At 40.7% G+C, this 12541-nt stretch overlaps 1 long non-coding RNA gene across 3 annotated transcripts in view; it reads right to left on the bottom strand.

Moving 5' to 3' along the window:
* LOC138426794 (uncharacterized) overlaps positions 1 to 12541 on the bottom strand; it is a 118742-nt gene that overhangs the window by 28507 nt on the left and 77694 nt on the right. For 2 of the 3 annotated variants that reach the window (XR_011251747.1, XR_011251748.1), the window contains exons 2-4: positions 10234 to 10487; positions 9038 to 9260; positions 5371 to 5559 (exon numbers count right to left, since the gene is read on the bottom strand). This is a non-coding gene — a long non-coding RNA (uncharacterized lncRNA). Of the gene's footprint in view, positions 1 to 5370; positions 5560 to 9037; positions 9261 to 10233; positions 11304 to 12541 lie in introns of those variants that run through there. The other variant, XR_011251746.1, reaches the window with a different exon arrangement.

Below are 12541 nucleotides of genomic sequence, written 5' to 3'. Positions count from 1 at the left end.
ATATAATTATATTATATAACATTATAATTATATATAGTTATAATGTATATTATTATATGTATAATAGAAAGAAAGAGAAGGCCCTCAGTCATGTCTGACTCTTTGTGGCCCCATGGACTGTAGCCTACCAGGCTCCTCCATCCATGAGATTTTCCAGGCAAGAGTACTGGAGTGGGTTGACATTTTCTCTCCAGGGGATCTTCCTGACCCAGGGATCGAACCCAGATCTCCTGCATATCAGGCAGACACTTTAACATCTGAGCCACCAGGGAATCCTATATATAATAATATATATAATTACATCTGATGATCCCAAGCTATCACCCTCATCTTTATCATCATTGCTGTTAATAGAGAGACAATTCACTACCATTTGGAAAGAAATGGTAATCCTGTTTTTCTTCCTTAATAAAATTCTTCTTCCTTATGCTGAACCAAAATCTACTTCCCTACAGCTTCTGGTCATTGGCATTTCTTGACACTTAGTCAAGCACGGCAAGAGTTGGAAATTGAATGCAGGCTGTCCCATTGTTCAAAGTAGCAACCCAGGAAAACGTACCTTCTATAATAAGACATCTTAGTTAGAATCATTCAATAAGAAAGGAAATTAAAGTGAGAGAGTTTTAGACTCAAGACAAAGTGGGTATTTTTGTTTCATGAAGACATTTTGACAATAAAGGATATGCAGAGTACATCATGCAAAATGCCAGGCTGGATGAAGCACAAGCTCGAATCAAGATTGTTGGGAGAAATATCAATAATCTCAGATATCCAAATAATACCACTCTAATGGCAGAAAGCAAAGAAGAATTAAAGAGCCTCTTAATGAAGGTGAAAGAGGAAAGTGAAAAGGCTGGCTAAAAATTCATTCAAAGAAAACTAAGATCATGGCATCCAATTCCATCACTTTGTGGCAAATAGAAGGGGGGAAAGTGGACAGTGACAGATTTTCTTTTCTGGGGCTTCAAAGTCACTGCAGACAGTGACTGAGGCATGAAATTAAAAGAAACTTGCTCCTTGGAAGGAAAGCTATGATAAATCTAAACAGCGTATTAAAAAGCAGAGACATCACTTAGCCGACAAAGGTCTGTATAGTCAGAGCTATGGTTTTCCCAGTAGTCATGTATGAATGTGAGAGAAGGACATAAAGAAGGCTTACTATTGAGAAATTGATGCTTTCAAATTGTGGCAGTAGAGAAGACTCTTGAGAGTCCTTGGACTGCAAAGAGGTCAAACTGGTCAACCCTAAGGGAAATCAACCCTGAACATTCATTAGAAGAACTGATGCAGAAGCAGAAGCTCCAATATTTTGGCCACCTGATGCGAAGAATCAACTCACTGGAAAAGACCCTGATGCTGGGAAAGATTGAAGGCAGGAGGAGAAGGAGGCAAGAGAGGATAAGATGGTTACTGATTCAATGGACATGAATCTGAGCAAATTCCAAGAGATAGTGAAGGACAGGGAAGCCTGGCATGCTGCAGTCCATGGAATCACAAAGAGTTAGATATGACTTAGCAACTGAACAACAAAAACAAATAACTCTAAGTAGGTAGTTTTAAAACTTAAATATCACTGAGCAAATCCAGTGTCTGGTTATACTTTCCTTTTACCCAAGAGATTCTGCAAGCTCTTCCTATGACTACTCAATGACCACCAGCACTGGTATTAACAGTGTCTCTTACAAATTCTTCTAGCCCCTTATCTCCCACTGTTATGATAAACGAAGCCACTCAAACGAAGTCAGCATGTTACTCACTACAGCTGACAGTCTCCAAGAGCAGCACAAATTGCTGATCCTGATACTCCTGCTTCTCTCATCTCCAGACAGATAATGGCTGTCTTGTTCTCCTCTGAGTTTTCAGCACTCACCACAGTTTCTGGCTCCTGTTAGGAATTTAAAAGATATTTGCTAAGTGAATGAAAAATGAATGAATGAATGAATAAACGTATCAGCAGTAGTAGCCTGCACACAGTAAACCGTGTTCCTTTTTTAGTCCATTATGTCATATCAATTAGAGTTATAAAATTTTTTGGTTTTTTGTAACTTTCATATTTAAAGTGCAGTTGAGGACAGATTTTATATTTTCTCACTCCTGAAATCATTTCTTTTATCAGATAAACCCACATATCTTTAAATAATTCCTTATATTGTATGCTTTTATCTTCTTTCCATCATCCTCATTCTTCCCTTGCAAAACACTGAAGACTGATTATTCATTCATAGGTCCTAGTGATGTCAGGGTGCTTAGCTGGGAACCTTGCCCACTCTGCAGTATTTGTCCACTGGTCTCCTCCTTGGTTCTACAAGAGTCCCGAGTTGAAGGCTTCATTATGACCCCTCGGAAGCTGGAGGTTGAAAGGAGAAAATAGTATTGAAGAGACAAGTTAAACCACTCAGCTCACTTCCTCCTGCCTTTCAAGGATCTTTAAGGTTACATACATGGGCTGGATCGTAGCAGAAGTGAATCTTCTGTTTGTCACCAAACTGCGTGACTTAGAAGGAAGACCGTGTTCTCTAACCATGGTGATTGTCTAAGACAGTAAAGCCCACTCCTCATCAGCTGCTGTCCTCATTCAGGCCAGGTAGTTGGCAAAGCCCTAGAAACCAATCAGTTAAACACATCTTCCTAGGGGCTTCCCTGCTGTCCAGTGGTTAAGACTTTACCTTCCAATGCAAGGGTGCGAGTTCAATCTCTGCTCAGGGAGCTAAGAGCCCACATTCCTCTTGGTCAAAAACAAACAAAAACACAGAAGCAATATTGTAACAGATTCAGTGAAGATTTTTTAAAAAAAATCCTTGAAATAAATCCTCCTATTAGGACCAATATTGTGTTGGGGAACAGATTGGGACCAAAATGCCTCTGCCCTCAGCAGGCTAATAAGGAAAAAATACCGAGTCAATCTGAAAACCATCTAGTGACACAAACAAACAACCGGCAGAAGAAATTTACACCAAAAGAAATCTATTTAGAAGTGCATCCTCGATGGCAAGCAAAGACGTTAAAATTAAAACTTCAGTGAGATGCCATTTATTTAAATAATTAAAATCTGTCAAGATTGAAAAGAGAGGTGTCCCAGAGCTGGTGAGCATGCAGAGTCAGCATCCGCACACCACCGGTGGAAGGAAAGCAGGTCAGGACAGCCTGTGCGGGGCGCAGTTTGGCAGTTGGTTGCAGAAACTTTAATAAGCACACCCTGGGATGCAGCACTCCCACTTGTAGAAATAATACCTTTAGGAAATTATCATAGACATACACAGAGATATATGGGCAAAAATATTCCTTGCAGCATAATTCATAATAAAAAGTAGCAAACTGACATATTAACATTAGGAAATATATTAAACTGCAATTTATCCATTTGATTGAATGCTATGCCTAAAATACTTCAGTGTCATGAATGAATTTTAACCACGAAAATGTTTGCAGTTTATTAAGAAGTGCAAAAATGAAAGAAAAAGCATTCACGGCAGACTACTTGACAATACACAGCTCATCCAAGCTGGTTAACTTGTAGCTTCTTTTAGATCTTAACTCATTCGTCTTGATCTCCTGAGTAGTCAGTCTCTCTGTCTTAGGCCCTCAAGGCTCTATATGCCTCTCCTTCATCTTCTCCAACTGTATAAAGAGTTGGACTTTGTGTGTGTGACTCTTTGATTAATGATGTCTGACTCTCCAACTAAACTATAGCTGAATGTGGGTAGGGTTAGGTTTAGCTTTGGGTTTAAACCAGGTTTATCCCTGGTTTAGGCTTAAAGAGATCAATCTCCTGCCTCTGTGGAACATGAACTGGCTAGAAGAGGTCTAGAAACAGCAGGATCTGCCATCTGGACAGAAGAAATGAGTTATGACTGCAAGGACGAACTGGAAAGACTTGTTCAAGAACTACTGAGGGAAAAAAGAAAAAAACAGTGAGAATTGATAACTGAGTAGGAGGGAGAAAGAGTCAAAGATAACATCAGATTTCTGACTTGAGTGAATAATGGTTGTGTCACCAAATGAGACAGGAAACTGGAGGTATAGTTCAGAGGAGGAAGAAGAGATGCACTTTGAACACGTTGAATTGGAAGCTTAGAAGAGAAGCCTGGGCTGGAAATTTAGACTTGAGAGTCATCCATGAAGAAGTGATGATAAAAAGCTTGTGGGTGGATAAAATCACCCAGGGAGACCATTAGCCTGAGAAGAAAAGCTGATCAAGCACGAGAACCCTCCTACAGGGTCGGCAGAAGAAAAAGGAGCTCTGGGAAAGAAAGAGAAGGTATGTTCAGACGCATGGAACAAAAGTCAAGGAAAGAGGGATTTCGAAAAGGAAAGAATGTGGGGTGAGCAGATGCAGCAGAGATCCAGTAAATTAGTACTAAGAGAGGCCTGAAAAGAGCTGTAAATTAGAAGGTGAGTTCAGTTCAGTTCAGTGGCTCAGTCGTGTCCGACTCTTTGCGACTCCATGAATCACAGCATGCCAGGCCTCCCTGTCCATCACCAACTCCCGGAGTTCACTCAGACGCACATCCATTGAGTCAGTGATGCCATCCAGCCACCTCATCCTCTGTCGTCCCCTTCTCCTCCTGCCCCCAATCCCTCCCAGCATCAGAGTCTTTTCCAATGAGTCAACGCAATTTCAGTCAAATGTACACGGAAGCCAGGCTGCATCCAAGCCAATGCATGGATGGTGCAGAATGAGCCCGTGAACATAGATGACTTCCCCCAAGCTAGTGAAAAGAGTTGCTGGGAAGACAGAGTGAAGAAGGCATAGAGATTTGAAGTCAAGATCTGGGGGCACTGAGAATAAAGGAGAGAGAAAAGACAGAGAACAAAGTCTCAGAGGAGTAAGGAGAGGAGGTGAGGACACAGCCCAGGGCTTAGCCTGCACTGAAGAAGGCAGGCCTCATCTCCTTGCCCTACATGGATTTATTATTGTGATCTAAGGTTAATTTGTATTGCAATTCCTTATACGCATTGCAATTGCCAATATCTGCCAAGAATGATGCTAAGTGGGAAGGTGCAGAAGGGTGGCTGAGAGCTCCTTACAGCTTCCTGTAAATGAGAAGTAAAGGGAACTTCCGTGGTGGTCCAGTGGTTAAGACTTCGAGTACCAGTGCAGGGGGCGCTGGTTCCATCCCTGGTTGGGGAGTTAAGATCCCATGTGCCTCGTGCCCTCAAAAGCAAAACATTAAACAGAAGCAATATTTTAACAAATTAAATAAAGACTTTTAAAATGGCCCACTTCAGAAAAGTTTTTTAAAAAAAGAAGTGAGAGACCAAGCACAGGGATGAGCCAGTGCCAAAGATGGGTCATGTCTTTCCTGGGACATGTTAGAGCTATTTGAGACCATGTAAGAGAGCTGGGGCAGTAAACATTCCAATAGTCACCTGGTGCTGAAGAAAGACAATGAACAGCATGATAACTGGGGATTCCTGTTCAGACACCGAAGCTTTGTTTGCCTCATGTAGTCATTTCCCTTCATTATTTGCTGGCATTATACTTTTTTCTTCAGTCTCTTAATTTAAAGGTGTGCTAATACAAAAAGGTTGAAAAAGCACTCTTGTTGTCCGTCAAGGCTGAAAAAAAGGGAAAGGAAGACAGGTATAGGCACAGGTGAGTTTATAGAAAGCTGAGGACCTTTTCTAAACTCTGTTGGAGAGAACTGAATAATTCTGCCCCTTGACGAATCTAACACTCCCACATAAATCTCCTACATCGAAAGGTCATGATAACCTTTGATAATGAGAATAAAGATAGGGACCTCCTAACCATTCATGCAAGAACTCCTCAATCCAAATAATGACTTAGCTGGCTGAAACACACATATTACTTATAATTCTTAGTATGCGTATATTCTATACAAAACAGCTCATTTCTTAAAGTTTATTATTTCAACAGACATTTCTCAAGTACTTCCTGTTTTCCAGCATTTCACCTTAGTTGGGGTTTAATGGTGGCTAGGTGATAAAGAATCCACCTGCCAGCACAGGAGACACAGGAGATGAGGGTTCGATCCCTGGATCAGGGAGATCCTCTGCAGTAGCAAACGGCAACCCACTCCAGCATTCTTTTGCCTGAAGAATTCCATGGACAGAGGAGCCTGGCGGGCTATAGTCCATGGGGTCGCAAACAGTAGGACACGACTGAATGACTGAACACCCACAATGTAAGAAATAGAGAAATGAAAGGTGTTTCCCCATTCTTAAATAAAACTTCTATGATGTTATTTTGCCAGTGAAATCATTTGTACAATGATCCTTGTCACAAAAGTATTGATTCTAAAAACAAAAAATCTTTACCTTTTATTTCATTAAATTGTCAGTTCTTTATGAAAAATGCTAAGACGTAGGCTTAGCTCCTACACTGTAGTCTAAAGCCTAGTGTTTCCCAGCTTTGTGACCACTCCCTTTCCCCCACTTCCTTTCCCCACCACAAATTTCCTGCCTCCTTTATTATTTAGGGATAATATCTAAACCAATGTACTTCATATTTCCATTAAATTATGGTGCTCTTAAGCTGCTCTCTTATAGAATCAATCATGTCTACAGGAACAAAAAGCTGTTACTCAGTGATGAGTATAAAAGATTACTCTCCTGGGTTCTCAGCTGGACAGCAGACTTTGCTGAATGAGAAAGGAAACTCAGTTCTGAAAGCTCCCTGGAAGCATCAGGAGCTACCTGTGGTCAACTCAGATCATGGAGAGTTTTTTTCTTCTATTTCCTGTTTAAAAATATGCTTATTTGCTATGTTCACAAAAAAAGGAAGGGGTGAAGGGAGGGACTGCCATACATTAGTTCAAGGGAGTTCACAAAAAAATCACCAAAGTATGGGCTTCTAGATCATAAAGGTTTACACAGAGTCTCCGAGTGGAGAGCCAGGGGCGTCTAGACAGTCCACCCCTTAGGAACATGGTGCCTACTCACTTCCTGGCTCAGGGTGGAGCCATCAAGTAGGCGGTGCAGGGTCCCTTTGTAATTCTAGGATGTGCGTGCCTCCACTGCCCACCCCAAGACACGACAGGATGCTTACAGCAGAGCTGAAATGCAGTACCATGTGCTTGTTCTAGCATGAGTTGCCCTCCACCCCTTCCTCAGCCCAGTACTCCCCCACTCCTATGCCTGATGCTACAGCAGACCCTCAGAATTTTTAGTGCACTCACTCCCAGTGCACAATGTGAAACCTGGCTGCCCGTAAGGCTTCTCTTACCATACCCCTTCTCTGCCTTGTCTCTTGAGTTATTTCTCTTTGGTCATGGTTTTTTCAGCACATCCCACTCCCTTTGACTATAGTCCTCTGGTTGTCAGGGTTCCTCTTCATGTAGAAATTATCTGATTTTTCAGGTGGACCTAAATGTAGTGACCAGCACCGTGACAATTATGTACAATAAAACGAAGATCATGGCATCCGGTCCCATCACTTCATGGAAAATAGATGGGGAAACAGTGGAAGCAGTGGCTGACTTTATTTTGGGGAGCTCCAAAATCACTGCAGATGATGACTGCAGCCACGAAATTAAAAGACGCTTACTCCTTGGAAGGAAAGTTATGACCAACCTAGATAGCATATTCAAGAGCAGAGACATTACTTTGCCACCAAAGGTCTGTCTAGTCAAGGCTATGGTTTGTCCAGTGGTCATGTATGGATGTGAGAGTTGGACTGTGAAGAAAGCTGAGCGCAAAAGAACAGATGCTTTTGAACCGTGGTGTTGGAGAAGACTCTTGAGTGTCCCTTGGACTGCAAGCAGATCCAACCAGTCCGTTCTAAAGGAGATCAGTCCTGGGTGTTCATTGGAAGGACTGATGCTAAAGCTGAAACTCCAATACTTTGGCCACCTCATGAGAACAGTTGACTCACTAGAAAAGACCCTGATGCTGGGAGGGATTGGGGGCAGGAGGAGAAGGGGACGACAGAGGATGATCCGGCTGGATGGCATCACCGACTTGATGCACATGAGTTTGGGTGAACTCCGGGAGTTGGTGGTGGACAGGGAGGCCTGGTGTGCTGGGATTCGTGGGGTCACAAAGAGTCAGACACAACTGAGTGACTGAACTGAACTGAATCCCTGCTCTGGATACAAATTCTGATTTTAAGATTGCCTAAGAAGCCACCCTGCTTGACTCATTATTTCGCAATATGGTCTTAAGAGCACTCAACCACATTGCAAGCCTTTTTCAAACCAGTTCTGTACCACCTTATCCTTATATAATTGTTTTCAACCTAAAGTAAGTACTTGACATTTTTACGCAGTTGAATTTTATCTTATTGATTCTTGCCTATAACGTCGGTCTTTTGAGATTATTCTGAAATGCCGCCCAGTTCTGGTCATCTCTTAGTCAACATTTTTATCAGCCAATTATATGAAGACATAAAAGATATACATATCAAGTTTGTGGGTAACACAGGAAGTCCTGTATCCCCAGAGACCTCCCTTTGGAATGGCTCGAAAGCATTAATCAGCACATAAAAGAACAAGAGATTGCCTCCCTTACAAAAACACAATGCAAAACTTGCCAAAGTTTTTAGAGAAAAGCTCCAGAAATGTGTCTGGCTGAGGATACAGGCTTCCCTGAGTCTATTTAAGAGCTCATAGGGGTCAAGTCAGACAGGCCTGTGTAGGGGTCCCAGCTGTGGAAGAGTTACTCTGTTTTCCTAAGGATCAGTTTTCTTATTTGAAAATGGAAGTCATGAACGCAAGCACCAATCACATAGCTACAACTACCTAGTCACCACTGCCCATCCAAGACCCTCTCAAATCCCCACACTCAAAACACACTGCAACTCACCCCATCTGGAGAGACCCTTCCCACACACAGGGAGGCACCTTTAACCACTGCAAGTCTAGGTCCAACTGTGCACCCACCATACAGAAATCACAATTCACCCTTAAGAATCAGCCTACTCACCAGTTAAAGGGAGGTCCTTTCTAACGTACTCCTTGGCTGATATTCAACCATATTATGGTGTCCAACCATCATAAATTCATTTGCTGATAGTTTTAAATATTCAGTAAATATTTACTTTCTTTTTCCTTTTTTTAAAGGACTCCTCTCTTACCAGGAACAAGAGCAGGCAAGAGCAGTGGTGGTGAGAGGGTTCAAATTGCAGCTCTGTCAGTTACTGGTGATGTGAGCCTGCAGGGGTTGTTTATCCTGTGTTTAAATTTCTTCATTTGGAAAAAGTAGCTGGGCCTTCCCTGGTGGTCCAGTGGTTAAGGCTTTGTCTTCCAATGCAGGGGTGCAGGTTCAATCCCTGGTCAGGGAGCTAAAATCCCACATGCCTGGTGGTCAAAAAAATAAAACGTAAAACAAAAGCAATATTTTAACAGATTCAGTAAAGACTCTATATGTTCCACATCAAGAAAATCTTTTTTAAACATATGGTTAATAATAATATCCACCTTATAGTCTTGTCATGAGGTTTACGGGTAAACATACATATATAAGGTCTTGGCATGGAGACTGACATATATATTCTTGATATTATCTCTACTTAGCCTCTTTTCTTAAAATGTAAACCTTCCCCCCTTCCTTATTTTGTGTTGCCACTTTCTAGGCAGCCCCAGGAGCGAGCACCAAGAAAACTTCGGTTTTCTGACTTAATTCCCTCTCAACTGATTACTTCCTTATGATTTTCTCACACCATTTAAAGTTTATGATCACTAGCATATTTCTATTTACATATGCAATTTATTATAAAATAAATCATCAATTTAAGTAGCTTTTCAGAGAGGAACATTTAAAAATCACTACCATAGTTAACATATGCATTTTGTCCACATCCAATTTCCAAAACCTAAACATATACATATGTTTTTAAAAAGACTGTAGTTTATAATAGTGTATTGTATATTTGAAAGTTGCTAAGAGAGTAGATCTTAAACGCTCTCATCACAAGAAAAGAAAGTGGAACTGTGCAGTGACATGTTAACTAGACTTATGGGGTGATCATTACAGAATGTATACATATATTGAATCAGTATGTGGTACATCTGAAACTAATATAATATTATACGTCAATTATATCTCAATTTTTTAAAGTGAGTATTAATATGTTGGATTCATATGTATGACAAGGGAGGGGAATAAGGGAACCCTCTCACATGTGGACCACAAAGCTCAGTTGGCCATCTTGCAAAGAACTGGGATTTAATTGGTTATAAAGAAGAACCAGGCAAAAGAATATACATAATTTAGTACAATCCATTGTTTCTGGGGGAAAAAAAATAAACAAGTTAAAATGTATCCACTCACCGAATAACATTGTGCTCAGTCTCTCAATCACGTCTGACTCTTTGTAACCCTATGGACTGTGGCGCACCAGGCATCTCTGTCCACGGAATTTTCCAGGCAAGAATTCAGGAGCAGGTTACCAGTTCCTACTCCAGGGGATCTTTTTGACAGAGGGACTGAATCCACGTCTCTTGCATCTCAGCACTGGCAGGCAGATTCTTTACCACTGTGCCACCTGGGAAGCTGTCTTTTAAGTGGCGGCAAATGGTTTTATTCTTTGAGATTTTTGGTGGTAAAGTAAGCATAACAAGTCATTACCATTTAAATCATTTTTAAACATACAATTCAAGGGATTACATACATTCATGAGACTGTGTAATCATCACTACTATTTATCATCCCAAACAGAAACTACTAGTACTCTACTTTCTGTCTACATGAATTTGCCTATTCTATCAATTGTAAATACTGGATACATGGAATCATACAATATTTGCCTTATGTGTCTAGCTTACTTCACTTACCGTCTTTTTAGGGCTTAACTATGTCATAGTATGTATCAAAACTTCATTCCATTTTAAGCCTGAATATTCCACTACGTGTATGTATGACACATTCATTGATAATAAACATTTTATCATTGCCACCTCTTACTTTTGTGATAAAGTTTTATTGAAAATGGGTGTACAAGTATCTGGGCCCCTGTTTTCCATAATTTGGGGTACCCAGAGTGAAATCGCTGAATCAAATGGTAGATCTAACTTAACTTTTGAGAAATCACAAAATAGTTACCCACAACAGCTGCAACATTTTACATTTCCACCAGCAATGCACAAGGGTTCAAATTTTCCCACGTCCTCAACACATCATTCTCCCTTTTTGTCTTTTTTAAAATAGTCATCCTGGGACTTCCCCAGCAGCCCAGTGGTTAAGTCTCTACACTTCCATTGCAGGGTACACAGGTTAGATCCTTGATCAGGGAACTAAGACCCTGCATGCCACTGTATGCAGTCCAAATTTTAAAAAAGTAAAATAGTCATCCTAAGGAATATGAAGTGGAATCTACTTGTGGTTTTGGTTTGCATTTTCTTAATGGCTAGTGGTGCTGAGCATCTTTTCATGTGCTTATTGACCTATATGTCTTCTTTAGAGAAATAACTATTCAAGTTCTTTGTCCATTGTCCATATTTAAATTGGATGTTTTGCTGTCACTACTGAGTTGCAAGAATCTTTTATATATTCTACGTATCATCTCTTACCAAATATACAGTTTCCAAGTATCTTCTTCCATTATGTGGGTTGCTTTTGCACTCTCTTGATAGTGTCCCTTTCTTTATTCCTGAGTGAAATTTTCATTTAAACTATGATACTTTCTGGCTCCAGAATTTCTGTTTGATTCCTTTATATAATTTCTCTTTTTTTCATATTTTTATTTTGTTTCCATGTTGTTTTCCTGATTCCCTTAAGTTTTCATTCATGTTTTAGTTCTTTAGCTTTTCAAGCGTATTTGACAGCTAATCTTTTTATCATGGGTGTATTTTTTTAAATTGAGGAATAATATATTCTATTTTTTTCAATTAATTTATTTATTTAATTGGAGGCTAACTACTTTACAATATTGTGATGGTTTTTGCTATACACTGACATGAATCAGCCATGGGTGTACATGTGTTCCCCTTCCCGAACCCCCCTCCCACCTCCCTCCCCATCTCATCCCTCTGGGTTGTTCCAGTGCACTGGCTTTGAGTGCCCTGTTTCATGCATCAAACTTGGACTGGTGATCTATTTCACACATGGTAATGTACATGTTTCAATGCTATTCTCTCAAATCATCCCACCCTCACTTTCTTCCACAGAGTCCAAAAGTCTGTCCTTTATATCTGTGTCTGTTTAGCTGTCTCACATATAGGGACATTGTTACCATCTTTCTAAACTCCATATATGCATTAATATACTGTATTACTGTTTTTCTTTCTGATTTACTTCACTCTGTATGTGAACTGAAGTTGCTCAGTCATGACCGACTCTTTGTCACCCCATGGACTGTAGCCTGCCAGACTCCTCAGTCCACGGAATTTTCCAGGCAAGAGTACTGGATTGGATTGCCATTTCCTTCTCCAGGGGATCTTCCTGACCCAGGGAGCGAACCCAGGTCTCCTGCATTGCAGGCAGATGCTTTACCATCTGAGCCACCAGGGAAGCCAATAGGCTCCATTTTCATCCACCTCATTAGAACTGACTCAAATGTGTTCTTTTAAATAGCTGAGTAGTATTCCATTGTGTATATGTACCACAACTTTCTCATGCATTTGTCTGCCAATGGACATCT

This window comes from Ovis canadensis, chromosome 21, assembly GCF_042477335.2.
Source record: "Ovis canadensis isolate MfBH-ARS-UI-01 breed Bighorn chromosome 21, ARS-UI_OviCan_v2, whole genome shotgun sequence".
NCBI classification, from domain to species: domain Eukaryota; kingdom Metazoa; phylum Chordata; class Mammalia; order Artiodactyla; family Bovidae; genus Ovis; species Ovis canadensis.
This window is presented reverse-complemented; position numbering and strand designations above follow the sequence as displayed.